This window comes from Erinaceus europaeus, chromosome 11 (assembly GCF_950295315.1).
Source record: "Erinaceus europaeus chromosome 11, mEriEur2.1, whole genome shotgun sequence".
In the NCBI taxonomy this organism is placed as follows: Eukaryota; Metazoa; Chordata; class Mammalia; order Eulipotyphla; family Erinaceidae; genus Erinaceus; species Erinaceus europaeus.
In genome coordinates this window covers 62,222,943-62,250,153 of record NC_080172.1, presented here as the reverse complement: position 1 = coordinate 62,250,153, position 27,211 = coordinate 62,222,943, and the positions used below count along the sequence as shown (strand labels likewise).

Sequence of the window (27,211 nt, the reverse complement as noted above, 5' to 3'; positions counted from 1 at the left end):
AGTTAGCAGAGCTCTGTGATCATTCCTTCACACTTTGTGAGACTTTATTTTTAAAAATTTATTTAACTTGAACTGAGGAGAGTAGAGAAGAATTAGAAGGGTAGATGTATCCAGGTTTTTATTGCTCGGGCCTGACCATCTGTCCTAGACTTCATCTTGGACTACAAGCTCTACAAGTCATTGTAATGAGCAAGCAAGGGACACACTCAGCTTAAAGCTTTCCCTGGACTAAAGTTATAACCTCACCAACTCACTAATTCCTAACTAAGGCTCTGATTCATTCCAGAGCTTGGCTTAGGCATACTGTGCCTCTTCCCCACCCTCCAAACAAACAGGACACAAGATTATCTAAGGCAGCCTGTTGTGACAGGAAATGTGGCCAGGCCGGTATACATCCCTGTCAACCTCATGGAAGTCGAGGACTCCATGTGACTTTGAAACATCAAAGGGAGAGGACTGCGGTTGGAGGGCTCATGGAGAGAGGAAGGATTTTGTATGGAGGGGCCATGGGTATGTGAGACTTACGGAGCTGCTGTGTGGGGTGACATTTGTGTACTCAATGCAAAACAGGGTATCTTACGATGCCATGTGTGCTGTGGAGATCAAGTTTGGTCTGGGGTGGTAGTATATATGATGCAGTCTTAGTGGTGGTAGTGATGGAGGAAGTGTGTGTATGTTTGTATGTACACTTGACAGTGCCAACAAGCAGCAAATGAAGGAGCAGCTACCAAAGTAAGCTGTTTCCAGAGAATTTTCCTATTCCCTGGAAATTCATCAAAATGACTTCCTTTTTATAGAAAGTGATACAAAGAAATGGAAAAGTATCCCATATTCATGGATTGGAAGAATTAATATCATTAAAATGAATATTCTACCCAGAGTCATATACAAATTTAATATGATGCTCATGAAGGTCCCACTAATTTTCTTTAAGAGAATAGAACAAAAATTACAATCATTTATCTGAAAACAGAAAACACCTAGAATAGCCAAAACAGTCTTGAGAAAAAAGAATAGAAATGGAGGCATCATACTCCCAGATCTCAAACTATATTATAAAACCGTCATAGTTAAAACTGCCTGGTACTAGAACATATCCTAAAAACTCAATCACAGCCATTCAAAAAGATATGTGTACACCTATATTCATAGCAGCACAATTCATAATAGCCAAAACCTGGAAACAACAAACGTGCCCAACAACAGATGAGTGGCTGAGAAAGCTATGGTCTATATACATAATGGAGTAGTAGTAGTAGTATGTGCACTCAACCAGGTGTGCCACCACCTGGCCCCTATATACACAATGGAATATTACTCAGCTGTTAAGAATGATGAAACCACCTTCTCTGACCCATACTGGGTGGAGCTAGAAGGAATTACGTTAAGTGAGATAAGTCAGAAAGAGAAAGACAAGTATGGGATGATCCCACTCATAAGCAGAAGTCAAGACAGAAGAATGGAAAGGGAAAAGCAAAGCAGAAATGGACTGAATTTGGAGTATTGCACTAAAGTAAAAAGAACTCTGGGGGGAGAGGAGGGGAGATTTTTCAGCTCCATCAAAAGGGGGTGGGGATAGGAACACAGACTTTCGGTGACAAGAATGGTGTTAAAATATGCTCCTATTAACTTATTTTTAAAAATGATTTCCTTTTTGCCTAGAGCTTCTTATACAGAGGGGCTTTAAAGCTCTAGATAAAAAAATTGGGGTGGGGTGACAGGCAAGATCTCAACCAAGTAAAATGAGGGCTAAAGATATTTTGGGGAGAAGCACTTTTTAAAAGCCAGCACTAACAATGCAGCAGCTACCGTTCCCTTCCACGGGTTGAGAGGGAATATTTCCTTTAAAAGGAGCTGAGTCTTTCTGGCTGTAATGGGAGGGAAGCAAAGGCTGTAAATTTGTCCTCTCCTGTGATGGCTCCCATTTGCCAAGTCACAAATGGGGTGCAATTCTCTTTGTGGAATGCTAAAAAGGATTGGGAGTCTCCTAGGATTTAGAATGAATCCTACAGAAACTGCTGATGTTGCCCTTAGACAGAGGTGCCATCTAGGGGCAGGAAGGGGCTGGAGAAACCTCCCCAGAGTTAGATGAGAGGAATCAGAGCTAAAGGTCTGTGGCAGCTGCTTATTAGCTCACTGGAGCTGGGGTCCTCCTCCAGGGAAGCTCATGGACCGAATCAGCCCAGATAAGGCAAGCAGCTTCGGAAGTATTTTCACTGGAGGCTTTTCTTCAAGCCAAAGTTCCCATGCATAAAGGCTTTCCAGAGAAATATAAAGAAATAAATATATAAAAGGATATTTTAACTTCAGAAGTCTTCAAGGAAATGCAAATTAAAACAATAAATCAATAATGACTTGGCAGAGGTCTAAATGACCATGGTAAGACACTTTCAGTTGCCACTAGAAAAAATATAAATTCATATGACCTTTCTGGAAGGGAGTTTGCCAACACACATCAAAAACCTTAAACTTTTTCTTGCCTTTTGGTCTGATAACTCTATTTCAAAGTGTTTGTTCCTAAGAAATCATTAGAGCATGAAGATCTCTCTGCAAGATTGTTCAACTGCAGTTAATAATAAACAGGAAAATTTGACAATCACTTTAGTAACCCAAGCAGGGAACTTTTCAGAGAAATTATGAGATAACCACAGATAAAATGCCTTGTTATTAATAATTATTAATATTAGTAATCTTATCTTTTTAACACTACCAAATTGTGAGCTGTGACTACATGACTGATAGAGTACTCTCCAGAGACCACACCTAACTGCCAGAAATGCTGTTCACTCAGTCTGTGCTTCCTGCTCCAAACCCCTTCCACATTACTCTACCCCTACCCCGCCCCCCCAGACCTTCCGATAGGGTAAGACTGTGAGCCCACTCTCATTCACCAGTGAGAAAGGGACAGATTGCCCTATTTCTCATCAATGTCTAAAAAGCCTCGCAGGACCACCCTGGTCTAAGCCTTGCTAGTTAGACCCACACACCTCCTATAGAAGTAAAATTTTGCGGGAATCGGGCAGTAGGGTAGCGAGTTAAGCACATGTGGCTCGAAGCGCAAGGACCGGCTTAAGCATCCTGATTCCAGCCCCCCGGCTCCCTACCTGCAAGGAAGTCCCCTTACAGGCAGGTCTGCAGGTGTCTATCTTTCTCTCCCCCTCTCTGTCTTCCCCTTCTCTCTCCATTTCTCTCTGTCATATCTAACAATGACGACATCGATAACAACAACAACAATAACTACAACAACAATAAAAAAACAAGGGCAACAAAAGGGAAAATAAATAAATTTTTAAAAATTTTAAAAAAGAAGTAAAATTTTGCAGTTTGTCCTTCTTCCAAGGTGTAGATGGGGTACAGTTTCATACATTTCTCACAAAATGGCATGAGAGAATATTGAAATGCAATGTAAAGTGAAAGATGTTGCATACACAAAGGCATATGTATAATATTTATCTGTAGAAAAGAGATCTGGAAAGATGTACTTCAAACTACTAATAATAGATGCCCTCTTTGGGAAGAATATGTTTTTTTAAATTTTTATTTATAAAAAAAGAAAAGAAAAGAATTAAGAGAGTATCCACTCTCCCATCTTGTATGCTTGGTCTTCCATCTGTACCCACATGCCAGTTTCCTATCTGCTGTAACTAAGGACTCACCCATACTCACATCTAATGCCACTTCCACACATGTCGTCTACTGAAATGTATTTCACTGCTCAGGGACTCTCTGCCAACAATTCCTCTCTGTCTTGCACCAACAGCTTCCACTCTGTATATAAGTCCATCCCATTGGCATACGAACTTGCTGTGACAGCTTCCACGTTAAAACAACAATCTTTCAGCTTCACTATAGGGGTGTGGGGTAGGGACACAGACCTTTGGTGGTGGGGATGGTGTTAATATACATAAAAGAAAAGAAAAAATGGCAATCTCCCCCCAATAAAGAAAAAGAAAGAAAAAAAACAGCAATCATTTCTCTTGGCTGACAGTCCCCCCTACCACCCTCTAGTAACACAACTGTACTGTTTCTACACCCTCTTTTGCAACAAAATTTACTAGAGAGGTGGTCTATATTTACTGGTGACATTTCCTCCTGTTTTCTCTTAAACTTTGAATAACTAAGCTGTCACTTGCTCCACCCCATTCCACTGGAAATGTTCATTTCAAGCTCACTCAGGATTTCCGTGTTATTTAATGTAAGGTCAGTTCTCAGTTCCCATCTTGCTCAAGCTCTTATGACATAGATGCATTCAAAATATTTGATGCTTCTTGAAACAATTTTTTCATTCTCCTCATTCCCAGTAGTCTACACCTCTCCTGGTTGCCTCCCTTTTCATCTGCTGCTAATTCCCAGACTCTTTTGTTGATTGCATCCTGCTCTGATCTCCAGGGTTCATTCATTCTCTGATTTCTTTTCCTAAGTACTCTCCTAGCAAATGTTTTCTTCACCTGTGTGCTATGACTTCCAAATTTATACCTCAAATATGAATCTATCCTTTGAAATTCATGTATATCCAAATATATAAATTCAAATATAGACCAAAACAATCAAAATAAAACTTATGTTTTTCTTCCCCAGATTCATGCCTTCCACTTTCCTCATTGTGTTGATTAATGGTAACTATATTTGTATCATTATCCAGGTTCAAAACCTTGACATCAGCCTGGGTTAATTTCTTTCCTATCCACTCTGCCTTAAATCTGTTAACAAATTTTGTCTCTTCCACTGTTGTAATATATGCAGAATCCATCTACTTTAAAAAAAATTTTTTAATCTTTATTTATTTGTTGGATAGAGACAGCCAGAAATCAAGATGGGCAGGTGCTGGGAAATTGTGCAGATGCAGTCACAACCACCATGTTGTCCCCTCAGGTTATTGCCAGTTCCCACGAGAGTTAATACGATATTCTCGGAGTGCCTTTCCCAACCAGTTCTGTCCCGACTCGTCACTACTGGTTTTTCCCCTATAAAGCCCTCCTACTTCCGTGTCTCTCTCTCTCTCTCTCTCTCTCTCTCTCGCCCGCTTTTCACTTTGGTGATTAGACGCAGGGAAGAGTGCTGTGCGAGGCGGCCATTTTTGCTAGCTCCACGTGGCCAAAACCACTGTACTCTCACCCAACTCTGAGGTGCCCCTGCGAATAAAGATTTGTGTTCTGTGGTCCAGGAGGTGGCACAGTGGATAAAGCATAGGACTCTCAAGCATGAGGTCCTGAGTTCAATCCCTGGCAGCACATGTACCAGAGTGATGTCTGGCTCTTTCTCTCTCCTCCTATGTGTCTCATTAATAAATAAATAAATAAAATCTTTAAAAAAAAATATTTGTGTTCCCTCTTCGCTCCGGATCTCCTCTATCTCTCCTCCACAGTACAGCCCAACAGGCAGAGGAGAGAAAGAGAGACAGAGAGACACCTGCAGCACTGCTTCACCACTCGTGAAGCTTTCCTTGTCCAGGTGGGGACCAGGGACTCGAACCCAGGTCCTTGTGCATTGTGACATGTGCACTTAACCAGGTGCGCCACCACCAGGCCCCTCCATCTACTTCTCACCATTCTGTTGCTACCATCCTGATCCAGGTCACCACCACCTCTCTCCTAGGTGTTTTTCTAGAATTTCCTAATTTGTCTCCTTAAGCTCACCCTTGACCTCTTACTTTGAGTCTCAACACAGTAGCCAGGGTAATCTACTAAAGAACAAAGCAAGCATATTGTTCTTTCCCATGCTGCATAGACTAAAAACTCAGGTCTCTTCTATATCCTGTTGGGTCCTGTGTAATCTGGCTTCCTAGCTCCTCATCCAATTCCACCCACTTTCCTCACTGAGTTCTCTCTGCTCTCCCACAATGCTTTTCTGTCTGCTCCCAGATCATGCCAGGCATGTGCTTTGCTTAGGTACTAAGCTAACTTGCTCCCTCAGATCCTCAGGTTTTTATTGAAATACCACTTCCTCCATGAGGCTTTACCTGATAATGTTTTAAATTGCTTTTATTCCCCTTATTTCCTACCTCATTATCTCTTTAGCATTTCTCCCCACCTGATATTCTGCAGTGTTTACCTATTCATCTCTTTGTTGCCTAGAATGTAGACGCCATGATGGCAGGAACTTCTCTGTTTTATTTTGTTTTGTTCAGTCCTGTAGCCCAACACCTAGATCATTATCTGGCATATAAGAGACACTCAGTGAACATTAGTTGATTTAACTAATAAATGAATAAACTCATATTGATGGAAAATGACTTATCCCTACTCAGTGCTTTTACAATATGCTACCAATTATAGGAACAGAAAAGTAATTGGCTGTCTTCCTTTTCTCATTAGAAGCTTTCATGGGACTGCTGGGTTGGTTGTGTTATTCCAAAAGCAATAGCTTCTCAGTGTTCAACAATGTGCTAAATGCTCTTGCTGTTTGTTTCCTTTTCTTTTAATCTAATGTGTGAGGCAGACTTGCTGATTTCTCTACTCCAATGCCCACCAGGATGCTGGTTTTCCCTTTTGTTTGCTTTTTTCTCTTCTTGGATTTAGCCAGCCACTTAGTTGATAAAAGTATTATGATCAGGGGCCAGGTAGTGGCTCACCTAGCTAAGCACACAAATTACAGTGTGCAAGGACCCAAGTTCACGTTCCTGATCCCCACCTGCAGGAGGAAAGTTTCATGAGTGGTGAAATAGGGCTGCAGGTATCTCTTTGTCTCTTTCCCTCTTTAATTCCCTCTCCCTTCTCAGTTTCTCTCTGCCTCTCTCTATTCAATAATGCATAAATAATTATGAATTTATAAAAACAAAAAACTAAAAAATAAAATAAATAAAGTATTTTGATTACCTACTGAGTATGATAAAGAGAGTTCTGTATCTGGATTCTAAGTCCATTGTGCACAAGCACCAAATATTTTTGCCCAACCCTAGATATCCCCACTAGGAAATTTTGTGCTCAGTGTCTCCAATAATAAAAAATAATAAAGCCTCATCTCTACCAAGACGTCAACCTCTTCATCATAGAGTGATGTCATGGTTCCCAGATTCTTCCACAGAACTTAATTTCAGATTCAAAAAGCTCTAGGTCTTCCCCACAAGACAGCGGTTATACCTCTAGTGATGCAAGTTGGTACTTACTCTACATTTGGATTCATGAACCCCCACTAAAAAATGGAATTCTTGTTGCTCTAGTCTGCAGGCTAAAAGAGAGGTGCCACCAAAAAGGACCATTGTTTCTAGAACCAGATGACCAGGCTCTCACACTTGGTTCTGCCATCTGCTGCTTTCTCAGAAGCAATGCTCTTGTTTATGGAGTAAAAATACCCAGTCTGCCTGTCTCTCTAAGCTAAGGTTGCAGTGAGGATCCTGTCAGACTGTGAAAGGACTTGTAAACAAACGCCAGGATGAAGGGCATGTCTTTTCTCTCCTCCCACACTCACCTGTACAGATGTGTGTCACCCAATTTACCTTGGGCCGGCCTCTAGAAATATTTGCCAAAGTTATGTGGTGGTAACATTTCCCATCTACTTCTCTCCCCCTCCAATTCCACTTTTATTAAAATATGCTGAGAATATGAGGCTAGGGAATGCCTCACCTGGTTCAGTGCACATATTAACATGGGCAAGGGCCCAGGATCAGGTTCTCAACTTCTACACAGGAGCACCTGCAGCCCCCTGCAGGGGGTGGGGGGTGGAGATCACAAGTGGTGTAGCAGTGTCTCTCCCTTTTTTCTCTCATGCTTGATGTTAAAAACAAAAACAAATATGCAGCTATCAAAAACAATGAACCTACCTTCTCTGACCCATCTTGGACAGAGCTAGAAGGAATTATGTTAAGTGAACTAAGTCAGAAAGATAAAGATGAGTATGGGATGATCCCACTCATCAACAGAAGCTGACTAAGAAGATCTGAAAGGGAAACTAAAAGCAGGACCTGATCAAATTGTAAGTAGGGCACCAAAGTAAAAACCCAGTGGTGAGGGGTAGACATGTAGCTTCCTGGGCCAGTGGGGGGTGGGAGTGGGCGGGAGGGATGGGTCACAGTCCTTTGGTGGTGAGAATGGTGTTTATGTACACTCCTAGCAAAATGTAAACATATAAATCAGTAGTTAATTAATATGAGAGGGGGAAATCAATTGTATGTCTCAAAGTTTCTCAAAAGACAAACTGAATCTTTTTAATATATAGGCTATGTATTTGATATGCAGACTCTCTCAAAAGCCTAGACCAAGTAGATTAGAAGCATCCAATAGCACAGCTATATACAAGATACTGGATACTGTACAGCAAACCATAACAAAGGGACTTTTCAAAGTTAACCCAATTAACAAATAATGTGATGATAATATTAACTATCGATTGTCTTTTTGAACCCTAAGACAGCAGGAACCTCACATCTTCACTATAGAGTCCCTACTTCCCCCAGTCCTGGAACCCTTGGATAGGGCCCACTTTCCCGTATGCCTCTCCCAATCCAAACCAAATAATATTGCATCCGCCGATCACAACCTAACCAAAGCAACGATTGCCACCTCAACATGCTTCACCTCAGGCTGTATCCAGAGACTTCACGTGTGGAATGACAACCCTTCAGCTTCATTACTCGGGTGAGACCTTTCCTTTTATAGTACACTCTAATTTCATCTCAGGTAGTTCACTTTCTAACAAAGTCCCATAACCTAGATATACACCAGTTTCTGTGAGAGAGAGCTTATGTTCACACGTACCCATAAACTACTGCAAAATATATACCTGAAAGCAGAAGTACACTAGAGTTTGCAGTGAGTACCTCCCTAACACTTCCTCTCCACTATTCCAAGCTTGGGATCCATGATTGCTCAACAAATTGTTTGGCTTCATATGTTAACTCTCTTTTCAATCACCAGGTTCCAGATGCCACCAGGATGCTGGTCAGGCTTCCCTGGATTGAAGACCCCACCAATGTGTCCTGGAGCTCAGCTTCCCCAGAGACACACCTTACTAGGGAAAGATAGAGGCAGACTGGGAGTATGGACCGACCAGTCAATGCCCATGTTCAGCGGGGAAGCAATTACAGAAGCCAGACCTTCTACCTTCTGCAACCCTCAACGACCCTGGGTCCATGCTCCCAGAGGGCTAGAGAATGGGAAAGCTATCATGGGAGGGGGTGGGTTATGGGGATTGGGTGGTGGGAATTGTGTGGAGTTGTACCCCTCCTACCTTATGTTTGTGTTCATTAATCCTTTCTTAAATAAAAAATTTAAAAAAAAAAGGTGCAGTAGAGCCAAGCAAACATAGAAGCCCCAGCAATAACTCTGGTGGCAAACTTAGTGAATTATTTCATATAAAATGTGCTGAGAGGGAGTCGGGCGGTAGCACAGCAGGTTAAGCACAGGTGGCACAAAGCGCAAGGACTGGCGTAAGGATCCCAGTTCGAGCCCTGGCTCCCCACCTGCAGGGGAGTCGCTTCACAAGCAGTGAAGCAGGTCTGCAGGTGTCTGTCTTTCTCTCCACCTCTCTGTCTTCTCCTCCTCTCTCCATTTCTCTCTGTCCTATCTAACAACGACAACAATAATAACTACAACAATAAAACAACAAGGGCAACAAAAGGGAATAAATAATTATTTTTAAAATGCGCTGAGAATAAATTTACTATTAGGTTGGGATGCCTTTATGGTAATGATCCAGCCTCCTTAATGCAATTACCCCCATCCTCTGGTTTCTCTTCAACTTGTCTAAACCATTCACATTTTACCAACTGTCCCAGAAAAGACCTGCAATAAACACTGTTCCCAGGGTATTCCTCTTCAAAGGAGGGGCTAGGTGAGAGGGAGGAGCCACCACAAGATTGAGCGAAGGTTTCCAAAAAGAGGTCCTGAAGTCCAGCTATCTTCTTGGATCATGGTCTAAGGCAAATTCAGCTTTTGGCTTCTGTAAACAGACTCATTTCCTTGCTGAGAATTTCTCCTTCTGATCCTAACATTTTGGCAGCCAAGTAGCATGCTGTCATGTAGAAGAGTGAGGAAAAAGCTAAAGCTCAAATATTAACAGCTCTCCTATGCTCCTGCTGACAACCTGAGGTTATCGATGGGTTCTACTCCTGAATCTTAAGCTCAAGAGTCCCACCATCACATCACAAACACATGGGAACTATACTTATGAAACAAAACACCATAGGGCTGGGCAATGATGCACCTGGTTAAATGCACGTTACCATACACAAGGGCCTGGGGGTTCAAGCCTACAGTCCTTACATGCAGGAGGAAAGCTTTGCAAGTGGGAAAGCAGTGCTTCAGGACTCTCTCTTTCTCTCTTTCTCTCTTTGCCTCTCCCTTCTCTGTCTCCCTCCCTCTTCCTTCTCAATTTCTTTCTTACCTATCAAATAACATAAATTTAATTTAATTAAAAGAAAACAAAAACCTACACCTCTATCACTTGACTATTCAACTGATGTCACTGACTATTTAACTCTGGTGTTATGTGACTCATAACTTTAAACACCCTCACTCATAACTTTAGACACCATTCAGCCCCCACCACCATGTTTCTCTACTTCTCCTGTCTTATATCCTTGAGACAAAAAGTGACAACATCTGAAGATCAAGATTCATGGGTTGTTCTGTCTCTGTTGCTGGATAATATTGACATCATTGCAGAATGTGTATGGGGAAGTGGGGTGATTGATGGGCAAAACACTTAGGTACGAGGGCAGACAGATTAATTAAATTGTCAAATTCTTTCTTTACATAGCAAGGATGAGATAGATTCTGGCATAATGCAATATGCATTGCATGTCTGTTTTCTTGTTTCTCTTCATGTTCCAATATATGATCCTGCATTTGCTGAAAATCAGTATAATTTTCACAACACAATCCGTATTTAAATTGGAAAACTATAGTGGTTACCTAGGGGGAAGGGGGAAGACACAGACTTTTGGTGGTGGGAAAGATGTGAAATTTTAGTCCTATCACTATTAATATGACATGTCAGGAGGGAGTGAATTTAATATTTCAAGTTTCCTAACTGCCTATACCACAGCCCTAAGCACAATTATTTGCTTTTGCCTAAACACTTAACATCTTAGATCTGCAAGATGATCAATAGGATGAAATTGTTCAAAGAGCTCTAAAAATGTATCTGCAAATATAGCTCTGTAAACATTTAAATCAATTATAACCTTAGGCCAGACAGATCAAGACCTTTTGGCCTTATAAATATCTAAAGTACAAAGAGGTTTAGATACCACTAAAAGGGTTCAAAGCATAGTGAAGTTGAGTATATTAATATAGATAATAACCATTGGATTATCATAGAAAACAAACCCCCCAACTAACCTGGTTATAATAATTAATTATTGATATTCCAAGTTCTTTCTAAGACTATAAGAAACACCAGGCATTCTCTTTGTGATCCCCTTTTCTCCTAGTATTAGTACATCTAGGACTATGCCCATACTTCTTGATATTTCTTCTCTATGATTCCTTACTGCCATACCACTTCTGTTGCCTTCAACTAAATCACTATGGTGCTGCCACCCCTCATTATACTGCTACTGAATTCCTACTGTGGACTGTAACCAGAGATACCGAGCCTGAGAAGTCATCCTCACAACTCTTCATATTGGTGAGACCTTTCCTAACACATAGGACCGCCTACAATTGTGTTAGACGGCACGTCATTTAAGTAACAGATACCAGCTTAGGCTAGGGTTTAGGGTATTAGATACAGGTGTACATGTATCCATAAGCAAGGGGCAATTATATAACTCAAATTCTAAGTGCTCAATAATGTTTGAAGAGCCTAAAGACATTTTAAATTCTCTAATTGATTGGACTTAGACCAAATTAGCTGGGCAGCCTAGCAGAAAGGACCAAATAAGACAGATCCCAAAAACCTAACTCTGGCTCTGCTCAACAAATGGTACTCAACACCTAAACAACTGAGAGAAAAACCTAAGATAATCAGATAAAGAGAGAACTACAAAAGTTGGATAAGGGCAAGAGACTGGCCCACTTAATAATGGTCTGTTTGGTCAATATCACACCACCTTATCTTCTGGGGCCCTAGTTAGGGAATCCTTGGATTCCCATACACATGTGATAGGCCTAGATGTCTTAAGGATCCCTCTCTCCACCACCACTCGTCGCTTCCATAAGGAACGGTATCTTGTGTGCCCTCCCAGGACCATGTCCTCATCATAAAGCAACAATGGTAGGAGTAGCCCCAGTCTCCAAAGGGAGGCTGGGGGTATTCTGCCGTGCCACGAGAGAAAGACTAGTCCTGAAGTAAGTGCAGCCTGCAATGTTCCCAGTTGTGACTATGAGCTGTAAGCTCAGACCAGTAGGGACTTAGAAATTACACAGGCTCTGGTGATAAATATAGATAGATAGATAGATAGATAGATAGATAGATAGATAGATAGATAGATATCTGGTGATATATATATATATATAGATAGATAGATAGATAGATAGATATCTGGTGATATATATATATATATATCACCAGATATCTATCTATCTATCTATCTATCTATCTATATCTATATATATATATATATCTATATATATATATATATATATATATATATATATATATATATATATCCAGGGCATATATATATATATGCCCTGGATCAGGTGGATGGGGGTAAGTAGTCAATTTTAGCCACAGAATTTTTTTTCAAGAACAGGAGCTACTCTCTTCCCTAATCCAACTTTCTAACCCTTTTTCTCTACTCTGACACCATTTTTTCAGACAATAATCTTATGCAATTTTAGGCTAGCTACCAAACTCAAGTAAAACTACCATAGTTGTTTTGGATTTTCTAGCTTTCTTCTACCCTAAAACCCCTAATCCCACCTGCTCTAATCCTACTTTTTGGTTCCTATTCATTAACCATTTTGTCACAATTTAGATCACGCCACCTTCCAGACATCTAAGTTAACTAAGTTACAGATGTTACCATGACACCATCCCAACTTCTCTGTGCAGATGACCTCACCATTGTGTCCTGGACTCCAGAGCTCTGGTCCACTAGGGAAAGATAGAAACAGATTGGGGGTATGAATTGTCCTGTCAACGCCCATGTTCAGTGGAGAAACAATTACTGAAGCCAGAGCTCCTATCTTCTGCTCCCCAAAAAACAACCTTGATCCATATTCCCAGTGGGGAGGGGGAGAGTGACAGGATGAAGATAAGAGGGTACTGTACTCCAGCTCCATCAGCAGCCAGAGAGAGAGAAGGAAAAGGAGAGGGATATATGAAGGTAGTTATGTTGTCATGAGTGGCTTGGAGGGGAAGAGGGACTGAATCAGGGAAGAAAAAGAGGGGGTAATTATGTATAAATGTGGACAGATAGAGATGATGGTTAGCCCATATCTACAACCTTAGGGGAACTGTGGTGGACTGCAGTGGGGAGACTGAAGATTCAGAACTCTGGTGGTGAGAATGGTGTGAATTTAAACCCCTGTTGACATGTAATTTTGTAACATAAAAATTAAAATAGTAATAATAAGTGTTGGGGCCAGGCAGCGATGCACTTAGTTAAGTACACACATTATAGTGCACAAAGACCCATGTTTAAGTCCCTAGTCCCCATCTGTAGGGCGAAAGCTTCATGAGTGGAGAAGTAGGTCTGCATATGCCTCTCTGTCTCTTTCCCTCAATATCTCCTCTTCCATCCTCAATTTGTCTCAGTCTCTATCCAATAATAAATAAATAAAATGATTTGGCTATTCATACTAGTAACTACATGGCAGTCACATCTAGAATTGTAGAGTTTTGCTTAGCTTGATTAAAATGCTTTTGATCAAACCTTTTAATATCTGTTAATACTTTGTATTCACCATTAATTTTAGCATATTAAAGAAATGTTACTGTTATAAAGATATGTATGGTAATGGGTGTTCAAATAGTCTACAGTTAGTTTTCTCTATACTTTATCATGAAAATTAGCTGACCTCAGACATTTTGAACATGGTCACATTTGGTATTTTATCCAGATCCTACTATTAGTAGGATAGTTCTACTATCAATATAACACAAATGATATGCCATTTTGTTCTATTCTTTAATTTTATTCTTTTGTCAGTGTAGGAGGCTAGATTTTATTTTACTGATCTGCTTTTATTTATTTCTTTTATTATTGGGTAGAGACAGAGAAATTGGGAGAGGAGTGGGAGATAGGGAAAGAAACAGAGAGACACCTGCAGCTCTACTTTACCACTCGTGAAGCTTTCCCTCTGCAGGTGGGGACCAGGGGCTTAAACGTGGTTTCTTATATACTATAGTGTGTACACTTAACCAGGTGTGCCACCACCTGGCCCCCTACTGAGCTGTTCTTAATCACTTGGTTTATAATTAAATATTTAGCCATATGGGCCGTGGGTTTCCACTTACCTTTTTGTCTGAGCATTTAGCACAAATGGTGACAAAACTGATAGTATCCCCTTGTTCTGTGGTCTGAGTATGGAGCTTTAAATGGAGACATGCAGGTGCAGGAGCTAGGAGTAGAGAACAAGGCAAAAGAAGTAGATGAAGAGAGTAGAGGCCTGGATGATCAAGCACAGAATTTATGCACAGGTGGACTCCAGACATAACAGACAAAGTTGAATATCCCATGATGAGTCTCCCCTGTTCCATCCTAGTTTCCTCATGTTCCACTCTAGTCAGTACTCAGAATCCACCATGAAGCACAACCTGGCCTGTCTCTCAGTCTTTCATCCATTCATTCAACAGGATACATAAAGTCCTTTAGATGGACACATCAATAAAAGAATTCTGGCTTAACCAAGAGAAGCATCTAAGGCATAGTAGGAGAACTGTATGAGTTCCAGACAATTGTATCCTAGCCACATGGTGGCACTTCATTGATGAAATAAATAATTTTATTTCTAGAAATCTAAGACTCTGATCAAAGAGCAATCATTCCTAGGACCTTCTGGTCCTAGAAGTTGAACTATACCCTTATAGCCCTCAACACAGAGAGAGGTAGCTATCAATCCTGCAGACAGATGGGCAAAGGCAGGAGCCAAAGGTCAGGATGAAGACACCCTGATTATCTAATCATAGATATTGAGTAACTGCCTACTCTCCCAGGGTAGCTATGGATATCAGAGAGATGAGGTGTGTGTGTGTGTGTGTGTGTGTGTGTGTGTGTGTGTGTGTGTGTGTGTGCATGTGTACACATGTGCATGTGTGTGTTGTGGGTGAGATTCAATGTTCCCAGAGCTATTAAAGAAACAGAAGGCATCACTCTTGTCAAGGAACTCACAACCACTTTGGGGAGTAAAGCATGCCTATGAGATTGGGAAATTGCTTTAGAACTTGGAAGATGTGTAAATAAAGCTTGGGCAGATAAATCCTTTGTGAGGAATCCGTAAATGCTAGAGGGTTGTAAAAGGGTTGGAAGGGGGTGGATCTTTATCTGCACTATCCCAGACTTTAGGTTCATGATTAGTCAACAATTTGTTTGGCTTTATATGTTAACTCTTCTTCCAGCCACCAGGTTCCAGATGCTACCGTGATGCCAACTGGATTTACCTGGGCAGAAGACCCCACCAATGTGTCCTGGAGCTCCGATTCCCCAAAACCCTGCCCTCGGTAAAGAGAGAGAGAGAGGCTGAAAGTATGGATTGACCTGCGAATGCCCATGTTCAGCCGGGAAGCAGTTACAGAAGACAGACCTTCCACCTTCTGCTCCCCATAATGACCCTGGATCCATACTCCCAGAGAGATAAAAAATAGGAAAGCTGTCAGGGGAGGGAATGGGATACGGAGTTCTGGTGGTGGGAATTGTGTAGAGTTGTGACTCTCTTACCCTATGGCTTTTGTCAGTGTTTCCTTTTTATAAATAAAAACTATTAAAAAAAAGAATTCAGTAATCCAACTTATCAGCTCACTAACCAACTGTTTAGGAGACTAATCAACTCAACCCTGTTAGTTAGATTAATCAATCCAATTTTATCATAGTTACTCATCTTTCAAGACTTTGTTCATATGTGGTTTTGTTACTTGAATTAATCATTCAATATTTTATAGTGTAATTAATTTCCTAGTGTCTACCTTAAAATATCTTGAATGTTTAAGCAATATGTATTAAATAAATTCTTTAAAAATAAATTATTTTAAAAAATTAATTCTTTAAAAATAAAAAAAGAAGGGTTGGGGCAGGCAATGAACTAGTAGATGAGACCAATCCCAGAGTGCTTCTTAGACTTGATGCAGTCACCAGCCACAAACAGCTACAGTGCTCCCCTTGGGTGAGTCGGTGAGTAAGGCATGGGGAAAGGGTTACAGACTCATCACAATGACAAGGAGTTATTTGTACCAAGGGACAAGGGGCAAGGCTGAGGACACAGGACTTAGGGTCATAGGCTGGTGAAATGACCTTAGGATTCTATATAAGGGCAAAAGACTGGCATACTTTAACTATGACTCTTTAGTCACTATCAGGCCACCCCATCAGCTGGGGCCCTGTTCGGGGCGTTCTGAGATTCCCAAACAGACATGATGGGCCTAGACCTCAAAAAAAAAAATCCCTCTCTCCACTGTTACCAGTCGTCTCTATCAGGAACAACATAACAGACCCCTTTGTGGGCCCCCATAGGACCTTGCCCTCAACTTGGATCAACAATGGTAGAGAATGTTCCACCCTCTGAATGGAGGATGAACAACATACTCTATGCTACACCTGAGGAAAAAGGGTCGATATTGGGGCAGCTTGGAACATTCCTACTCATGACCACAGAATGTGAGCTCAGATCTACAAGGATGCAGAGGTCACATAGGCTCCTAAGCTGAATATGGGCCCCAGATCAGATCAAATAGATGGGGTTTACAGTCAATAATATTTATACACCTTTCCCATATTAGGGAGCTACTCTCTTCCCTGATCCAGCTTTCTGGCACTTTTCCAGCTGTGACATCATTTCCCCAATAACTTGGATCCATCTGCATATCAGATGTTAAGCTCAGGGAAAAAAGAAAGAGAAAACTAGTACGGTCATGGGCTCTTTGGAATATAACTCAACTAGGACTACTATTTACAAAATGGAGACCCCCCCCCAACTCTTCATCTGCACTATTCCAGCCTTTAGGTTCATGATTATAACTTTGGAATATAACTAAACTAGGAATATAACTTTGGAATATAACTAAACTAGGACTACTATTTACAAAATGGAGACCCCCCCAACTCTTCATCTGCATTATTCCAGCCTTTAGGTTCATGATTAGTCAACAATTTGTTTGGCTTTATATGTTAACTCTCTTTTCAGCCACCAGGTTCCAGATGCTACCATGATGCCAACTGGGACTTCCCTGAACAGACAACCCCAACAATGTGTCCTGGAGGCCCGCTTCCCCAGAACCCTGCCCCACTAGGGAAAGAGAGGAACAGGCTGGAAGTATGGACCAACCTGTCAATGCCCATGTTCAGCCAGGAAGCAGTTACAGAAGCCAGACCTTGCACTTTCTGCTTCCCATAATGACCCTGAGTCCATACTCCCAGAGGGATAAAGAATAAGTGCTGGGAAATTGTGCCAATGCAGTCACATCTGCCATGTTGTCCCCTCAGGCTACTGCTAGTTCCCTGGAGAGTTGGGACATTCGCGGAAACATGCCTGCCACTGAAGATAGAGTGGGTCTGGGAGTGCAGCACGAGCCAGTTCTTTCCAGTCTTGTGGTGTATTTAAATGCTGGTAAAAGCTTCTCAAAACGGACTTGGTCCATGGAGAGTGCATACCGTCCTCCCTGACTGCTTGCCTGAGCGTTCCAAGTTCTTTCGAGGAATATGGCTGTCCTTATGGCATACCACGTTTTACATATCTTGAAAGTGGCGACCACAGTTAAAAAAATCCAAGGGGTAGCGAAAATTAAACCTTTTATGACAGCGGGAATCTGTCCCAGGTTGCCTTGAGGACTATACAATGCCAAATAGCCCCTTTGTTTGGTGGGTCATGCCTCCCGCCTCCCCCTCATTATGTACCCTTGCCCCTTTCCCCACCCAAACAGGGAATGCTCCTTTACACACCAATCCTTCCCTTCACACCACACTGGCTTTTACTTCTCCCCTACTTATCTCTTCCTATTTTGTTATGTCATTTAGGCTTATGCCCAAAAGGTTTCTGCCCCATGATAGTCTTTTATAGACTTTGTACATCTTATGCTATTACTAGGTAGAAAGATAGAAAAGATGTAGAGATATTGTGAAGAGATGGTTGAGCAGGCTGCGCTTAAACCTATGAGATGAGTCTCTCCAGGTAAGTCTCTCTCTCTAAAGAGGGGTTGAGCACAGGAGGACGCATAAATCTCACAAGGTTGGCAGCCATTTAAGCCTTCCCTCCTCCACAGAAAGTCCTACATCTTCCCACCCGAGCATGGCATTCCTCTAAAACATTTAAGCCTGCTCCATTTTTCTTTACTGTGTCCATTTAGATATAAAGGGATAGGAGGAGATGTTGCTGAGGACTTATTCTGATGCAGTCTCCGCCCCCAGGTTTTTCTATGCCTCGCTAAATCCTAGAGTGCCCCCTTTCAACCAATCCTGGCTCCGCCCCCAGGTTTTTCTATGCCCCGCTAAATCCTAGAGTGCCCCCTTTCAACCAATCCTGGCCCTACACGTCACCCCTGGTTGTCGCCCAATAAAAAGCCCCCTCACCCCTCCCCTCTCTCTCTGGGCTCTCGGCTCTCCCTCTCTGAGGTCTCGCTCCCTGCTCTCCCCCCGTGGTCGGCCATTGCTGGCTGGCTCCACATGGTCTGAACCAAACCTCCCCCCCCATCCTATAATAAAGATCTGTGTACCCCTTTGCTCTGGACGTCCGCTCTCTTCTCCGCGGTGCAGCCCGACACCAGACCGCCTCAACAACATCTGGCGCCCATCGTGTTCCGTACCCACACCACGCCCGGCCTGAGGTCTCCGAAACCGCCCAGACACAGGTAAGTGGCATCCGCCCACTTCTGTGGCCCCGCGTTTCCCTCCACCATGGGATTTTTTCCGTTTTATGAGGAGGTTTCCCAGACATTCTATCCTTCTCTCCTGGGACAGGCTTTCGATCTCAGAGACGCTTTAATTTTTGCTACACCATGGGTTCTCATGGCTATATTTACTATTTTCAGGATATGTACAAGGCCTCATGCCAAAAGGTTAAGTGACCTTGAGGCTGAGATACAGGAGTTAAAGGATATTTGCTTAGGACTTAAACACCCTAAGCAATCTGCAGTCAGCCCCCAAACCACTGCCTCCGGGGACACGTGTTCGGTTTCTCCTGCGGCAGCTTCCGCTTCCACGACCCCTCCCCCCACTGCCCCTGAAGACACGTGTTTTGCCGCTCCTTTGATCCCTCCCCCAGCTGTCCCCACAGACACGTGTTCGGCTCCTTCTGCAGACAAGTGTTCGGTCCCTTCTGTGGCAGACACGTGTTCAGTTCCTTCTGCTTCTCTGGCCCCGCCCCCTGCTTCCTCTGAGGCTTCCGGTTCTCTAGCCCCTCCCCCTGCCGTTCCGGTTTCAGCTCTGCCTGCAGCTTCTGTTTTCCTGACCCCACCCCCGGCCCCTGCTGCCGCGGTTTCAGCTCCGCCTGAGGCTTCCTCGTCCCTGACCCCGCCCCCTGCTGATACGTCACCATTAAGGGACCTAGTGACTGAGATACGAGAGCTAAAGGATATTTTTTCAGCACTTAAGGATTTTAAACCATGTGCAGTCCACCCCGGGAGCTCCGTCCCCGTAGATATGCGTTTAGTCTCCCCTGCAGCCACTACAGCAGTTTCTACTGAACTTTCCACTTCTGTAGCTCCCTCTCCCGTGCCATTGGACCAAATCCACACATTCCCGGTAAACTTGGCCCCTTCTAAACAAAACCCTCAGCCGTGGCAGCCATATTCCTCGAAAGAACTTGGAACGCTCAGGCAAGCAGTCAGGGAGGACGGTATGCACTCTCCATGGACCAAGTCCGTTTTGAGAAGCTTTTACCAGCATTTAAATACACCACAAGACTGGAAAGAACTGGCTCGTGCTGCACTCCCAGACCCACTCTATCTTCAGTGGCAGGCATGTTTCCGCGAATGTCCCAACTCTCCAGGGAACTAGCAGTAGCCTGAGGGGACAACATGGCAGATGTGACTGCATTGGCACAATTTCCCAGCAAATAAGGAAGCTATCAGGGGAGGGGATGAGATATGGAGTTCTGGTAGTGGGAATTGTGTGGAGTTGTGCCCCTCTAATCCTATGGTTTTGTCAGTGTTTCCTTTTTATAAATAAAAAAAATGAGCTTCAGATTATGAAGAGTCTAAAATAGTAACTCAAGGAGTCTTCCTTAGAAAAGCTGGGTCGGGTGCCATGTAAGATCTACTCCAGTCAGCAGGGTGGGTAGTGGTCCACCTGGTTGAGCGCACACTTTATAGTGCCCAAAGCCCTGTGCTCAACTCCCAGTTTCCATCTGCAGGAGAGAAGCTTCATAAATGGTAGAGAAGGGCTGCAGGTGTTTTTCCCTTTTTCTCTCCCTCTCTATTCCCCCTTCCTCTCTCAACTTCTCTCTCCCTTATCAAATTGAATGAAAAGAATAAAATTACAAGCACCAGGCAGTGGTGCCTAGGTTAAGCATATATAGTAAGAAGGACAAGGACCCTGGTTCAAGCCCCTGGCTCCTTACCTGCAGGGGGTCTCTTCACAAGTGAAGAAGGTCTATAGGTGTCTCTACCTCTCTATCTTCCCCTCCTCTCTCAATTTCTGTCTGTCCTATCGAGTAAAATTTTTAACAATTGCAACAAAAATAAAATTACTATATAAAAAATGGGGGAAAAGTCCACTCCAATCCCAAGACCACAAAATCTAATCCTGAAAAGACGAAGTCTTGCCCCCCTCCCCAGCATGATCCAGTCTCCAGTTCTGGGGATACAGCTTGATAAGGTTTACTCTCAGTAACACTAGCCCCCTTAGTTTAAAGTCCATCTGCTATTAGGCCTGGCCAGAAAGCCATGCAAGTGATTTGCTGGGAGACAAAGACTAAGAGAAACAAACAGCCCAGATTATTGTGCAAGGTGTGTGAAATCTGGAACCACACAGCCATCATGTTGGCAGCCTCAGGATGGAGCCAACAGCAGAGAGGGCAGAGGGGAGAGAAGGACAAAGAAATGGAGGAAAATCCCCAAAGCCTCCATGAGATGACAGAGTCTCTGGCTGCTTACATCACTGAGAGATGTGTTTCATGCTACCTATAATGAAAAGCACCATCATATCCACCTACTTATAAACACCAACTCAACAGAGATGGGAAAGCACTTTGTAGAGTGAAGAAGTCATTAGTGAAGCATGATATATGCAAGCAGTAAATTTAGTGTGGCTTATGCTTCAAGTTCAGAAAGCTGTGTGACTGGGGATGGGACCAGAGGTTCTGCAGGAACCTCAAGGGACTTGTGCACTTTTCTGAGGAAACTGATCTTTGGGGTGTTTGAAATCTACTGATAGAAGAGTTAAACTGACCTGAATAGAAAGTCAGTAATGTCAAGATCAGAAGAGAAAACACAAGTAGAACCTGAACTGGAGTTGGTGTATTGCACCAAAGTAAAAGACTCTAGGGGTGGGGGGAAGAAGAGTATAGGTCCAAAAAGGATGACAGAGGACCTAGTAGGGGTTGTATTGTTATGTGGAAAACTGAAAAATGTTACGCATATACAAACTATTGTATTTACTGTCGAATATAAAACATTAATCCCCCAATAAAGAAATTAAAAAATTTTTTAAAAAGAAAGTCAGTTATGGACTGAATGGTGGTGCACCTGGTTGAAAGCACATCTTATAATGAACAAGGACCCAGGTTCGAGCCTCCAGTCCCCATCTGCAGGAGGAAAGCTTCATGAACGGTGGAGCAGGGCTGCCGGTGTCTCTCTATTCTCTCCCTCTCTATCTTCCCCTGCCCTCTCCATTTCTGACTATCTCTATCCAATAAATAAATAAAAATAATACCAAAAAAGAAAAAGAAAGTTAGTTAACCCATAGAGTGGCTGAAGAGATTTCTAGATAAGGCTGGGTGGGGTCAATACTACATCAGAATTTAGGGGAAAGGCTTTGGTGACAAGCAGACAAAGGTTTGAATCACATTTCTACCACCTATGAGCCATGTGCTTTGAACGAATTTCTCTGAGCCTCACCACTCTCAGCTAAGTGGGAGATAAGTCCCACTCCTCTGGGTATTGTAGTCTTGTCTCTTCTCTTCCTCTATCTCTAGCTCCATCTCTATCTCTCCCCCTGATCACCCACACCTCTGTTCTGAAACTTTCACGGTTCTGGGGATGACACAGCATTGTAAAGGACCATCCAGCAAGGAGGCCAAAGCATGAGTAGGTAGAAGTCACCGTGCACCAAGTGCTAAGTGGTAACAGACCTTGGTTCTGAAGAGTGTAAGGTTTAAAAAAAAAAAATCCAGTGAAGAAAATGTTCAATGATTACAAATGCTCAGCAGACTGGGGGGCAGGGGCCAGCCCTTCCCAGCATCTTACCCAGCACTCAGTGCACACCAGAACTTTACCCTGAGGCCTACACTTTCTTCTGGCCTTAGCACAGGACAGTTCTGAAGAGCATCCTGCAGTCACCTCTGAGGAAGGCTGGACCTTGTGGCAGCTCTTCTTACAGACTAGGGAGCACCCTCACACCCCTGCTCAGAGCTACACCAAGCCCAAGGCCACTCAAAGCAAATCAAATCTTTCCTTGGGTGGGAACTAGACCAGGTTTAATTCTTCCTGCTCAGCCTCAAAACTCTTTGTAAAGGTTTTTACAGAAGATAGGGAAATAACATAATGGTTATGCAAAAAGCCTTTCATGCCTGAGGCACCAAAGGTCCCCCAGTACCACCATAAGCCAGAAATGAGCAGTGTTCTGGAAAAAAATAAATAATAATAATAAATGGGTTTACAAGCCTTTTTTAAAATCATCGTTATCTCAGAACTTCACAGCTTCATGGCACCATTCATGAGACAGCCTAAAAGTCTGTCACATGAGTAATTATTGAAATTATTGCTCATTATTCTGATTCTCCATGTTCAAACCTCTCATTGGCCCTCTTCAGTATACCCAATAGCCCCCTAGCCCCAACGTTCAAAGCCACTCCTCACCTCCATTTTGGAAAGTACAGCAAGTTGATATTAAATACTGAACCAGAAATCATGCTCACTCATTGTAATGTACAGTTCAATCAACTACTACAATGTCACTATCCATGTAACTAACAACCCATATAGGAAACAGTCTCCTCCATACCCTTTTCTATCACCAGCTTCACCCTACTACAAGGTAACATCTACCCTGAAAGAAGGACAAGGTGGAGAAGGAAAGATGAAGAGAGACACCTGCAGTACTGCTTCACCACTTATGAATCATCCCCCTGCAGGGGGGGGAGACTAAATGTTTGAACCTAGGACCTTGCACATTGTAACATAAGAGCTCTTATTAGATCATTAGGTGTGTTACCACACAGCCCTCTCCCACCCTGACTTATAATACCATCAAAACTCTTGAAATGGAAAACAAAAAAGGTTTAGATCAAGGGGAAAATGGTGTCATATTTGCCATTTGAGAAATGATCCCTGACTTGGAAGAAAAAAAAAGACTGTGGGCAGAAAGATGAACTGGGAGTCAGATGCAGTTGGAGATGGAGATGGCTGGGACCAGAAGAGGGGTCATGGGGGAGGTAGGAAGGAAGGAGGAAAGAAAAGAAGAAATAAAGGGAGGAAAGAACTGGAGCAGGAGTTCATAAAGCCAGTGTCCTGTCAGCTTGTCCACTCTATTGTTTTCTGTGGCCAGCAACTTGATTAAATGGTCTTAAAAGCCTCTTCCCTCCAACCCTGAAAGTCTTTTACTCAAACCAGTTACCCAGAAAGCAAGTCTCCCACTGGTGCTTAATTCACTCAAGGAAAGATTAGAAGAAATTGGTTACCAAGCCCTGAAAAGTTGCTCATAATATTCAGCAGGAGTCTGCAGTCCTAAGAGACTTCTATTTTTACCAAAAACATACACAGAGAAGTGGAGAATTTTCAAATGAATTAGACATGAGATTGATCTTTCTATACAAAAGGAGAGAAAAGCAACAGTGATGTTGAGATTGAACTGTTCCCTCCCCCCTCCATTTCAATCCCTCAGCTGCCGCATCTGATTTATTTAAGTCAAATCTGAACTTGACCCCCTGGCCCAGACCATGGCCAGGACTGGTAATTAGAAACATCCTGTAGTTTCACCAAGACAACAGACACGGACGGTACAATCACCCACACAGAGTGTGCTTCCACCCAGAGAAGAGATGGCCCCCACCTGAATAGTAAGAACAACTTACACTGTGACTGGCAGTTGGCATTGAGGAAAGCTAGTGCAGGGCATGCTCAGGTATGGTTGGGCTGACCTGCCCTGGGCACCAACCTGATAAAACAGAATCCTGAAGTCAACAGTTATTTTCCAGTATTTGTTCTACAATTATTAAGCTGTGGACTCCCTCAGCACTGCTTTGGCAGTTACCTAACACTCTCATCTTGGCTGGGGTCAATCAAGGATACCCAAATTTTCTGCTTATGAGTTTTTCACAAGCTAGTTCTATATTCACAAGTATTGTGTGGGGCCCCATGGACAGCATGAAGTAGCTCAAGAGACTTTGAGCAGGCCAGACTCTAAGCCCACTACAAATGTTAACTAAAGAAACACTATTTCTAAACATAGGGATCCTTTCATAAAATTATTCCAGGGAGGCTTATCTCTATCTTCTTGGTGATGGTAGGGTGAGCAAAAAAGCTAATTGTGGATGCAGAGTCAATCTGAATCTTAACCCCAGAACCAGCAATAAAACAACAACAATAAAAAAGGAAGGAGGAGGAGGAAGGGGAGGAGGAGGAAGAAGAGGAGGAGGAGGAAGAGGAGGAGGAAGAAGAGGAGAAGAAGAAGAAGAAGAAGAAGAAGAAGAAGAAGAAGAAGAAGAGGAGGAGGAGGAGGGAGAAGAAGAAGGGAAAAGAAAGGAAAAGAAAAAAGAAAAGAAAGGAAAGGAAAGGACAAAGGGAAAGGAAAAGGAAAGAAAAGAGAAGAAAAGAAAAGAAAACCCTTGCATAGATAGAGATTTTCCATAGCAAGAGACAAATGTCAACATCCAGGTAGCTGGACATAAAGAGACACTCTCTCCCAAAAAGAAACAAGCACCCTCACACAACAATTGTGAATAAAAGAGCTCTACAGGGTATAAGACTCTAACCTCAAAAGTAGAGGAGAGAGGCTGTACTGAAATCCCAGCACCCTAATCCTATTTCTATAACTCTACAACAACGCAAGACAGGACATTAAAAGCTGTAAAGCTGGAAAAAGTAAGTCTTAGCAGCAGCCCTAAAGCTCCAGAGGACACCATATTGAATTCAGTTTCCTTAGCAAGAGGCCCTGGGGGGCAAATTCTTGGAATGGCTTTTTTTTTTCTTTTATAATTTTTATTTATAAAATGGAAACACTGACAAGGCCATAGGATAAGAGAGGTACAATTCCGCACAATTCCCACCACCAGAATTACATATCCAAAACCCTCCCTTGATAGCTTTCCTATTCCTTATCCCTCTGGGAGTATGAACCCAGGCTCATTATGGGGTGCAGAAAGTGAAAGGTCTGGCCTCTGTAATTGCTTCTCCACTGAACTTGGGCATTGGTAGGTCGATCCATACTCCCAGCCTATCTCTCTCTTTCCCTAGTGGGGCAGGGATCTGGGGAGGCAGGGCTCCAGGATACATTGATGGGGTCATCTGCCCAGGCAAGTCCAGCTGGCATCATGCTATCATCTGGAACCTGGTGCCTGAAAAAGAATTAAGATAGAGAGCAGAGCAAATTGTTGACTAATCATGAACCTAAAGGCTGTAATAGTGCTGATGAAGATTTTGGGGTCTCCATTTTGGAAATAGCTAGTAGGTCTATTTTTGGTATATTCCAAGGGGCTCATGACTTTACTAGTCATGAGCCTGAGCCTGACAGCTAATATGTAGGTGGACTCAGGTTATTGTCTGGGGAGTTGATGTAATGGCTGGAAAGGCTTTCTTGCTGTCTCACAACTGGCCAGGATATGTGCCCTGTCAGACCTGAGATGTGCATAGCGCTGTCACTTCCTCTGGTCTCAGTCACATATCAAACCTAAACCTTCACTGAAGGCAACCTACTGACTATTGAACACTCACAACCCAGAGTCTCTGTACAGAACCCAGGTTTAAATACAAATCCCTTCACAGAGCATTAAACATAAAGTGAAAAACAAAGGAAATTAGCCACTGTTGAACTAAGAAAGCAACGAAAAGGAAATCCCAAAATCAACAGAACTGACCAATCTTCCTAAAAAGAACATAAACTTTATGGTACTAAGGATGGTTACAGGCTAGGTGGTGACACACCTGATTGAGCACACATGTTACAACGTACAAGGACCCAGGTTCAAGTCCCCTGTCCCCACCTGCAGGAGGAAAGCTTCATGAGTGGTAAAGCAGGGCTGCAGGTGTCTCTCTCCCTCTCTTGCTCTCCCTTCCCTCTCAATTTCTGGCTGTCTCTATCCAATAAATACATAAATATACTTACAACAATAAAGGGATGCTCATCATATTGAGAAGTTCAATGAGAGTAAACTTTAAGAAAATCACAGAAAGTATGAGAGAAGTCATAGCAGAAATCAAACAAAGAATATAGTGTTCTCTCTCTCCCTCTGTTTCTCTCTCTCTCTCTCTCTCTCTCTGTGTGTGTGTGTGTGTGTGTGTGTGTGTGTGTGTGTGTGTGTGTGTGTATAGCTGAGTAATCCACCAGCAGAAAGATATAAACCAAAGAGTGGTGAACACTGGAGGACAGGGTAGAAGAAATCAAGAAAATCCAGCAAGAACCTTGAAAACAACTGAAACAAATGAAGATAAAAAAAATAGTTATGGGGAGTCAGGCTGTAGCGCAGCAGGTTAAGCTCAGGTGGCGCAAAGCACAAGGACCGGCATAATGATCCCGGTTCGAACCCCGGCTCCCCACCTGCAGGGGAGTCGCTTCACAGGCGGTGAAGCAGGTCTGCAGGTGTCTATCTTTCTCTCCTCCTCTCTGTCTTCCCCTCCTCTCTCCATTTCTCTCTGTCCTATCCAACAACTACAACAACAATAATAACTACAACAATAAAACAACAAAAGGGAATAAATAAATAAAATAAATATTAAAAAAAAGTTAAAAAAAAAGTTATGGAAAACATCAAAAAGAACATTTGCATCATAGATGTACCAGAACAAGAAGTTGGGGAGGAGG

At 42.8% G+C, this 27,211-nt stretch overlaps 2 long non-coding RNA genes across 2 annotated transcripts in view; one reads left to right on the top strand and one right to left on the bottom strand.

Annotated features, from left to right (window-relative positions):
* The window catches only part of LOC132541380 (uncharacterized), a 621,539-nt gene that overhangs the window by 344,967 nt on the left and 249,361 nt on the right, over positions 1-27,211 (top strand). The gene's annotated exons all lie outside the window — the stretch shown is intronic.
* LOC132541232 (uncharacterized) overlaps positions 1-27,211 on the bottom strand; it is a 97,801-nt gene that overhangs the window by 67,630 nt on the left and 2,960 nt on the right. The window contains exon 2 of the long non-coding RNA XR_009552400.1: positions 14,347-14,450. This is a non-coding gene — a long non-coding RNA (uncharacterized LOC132541232). The remainder of the gene's footprint in view (positions 1-14,346; positions 14,451-27,211) is intronic.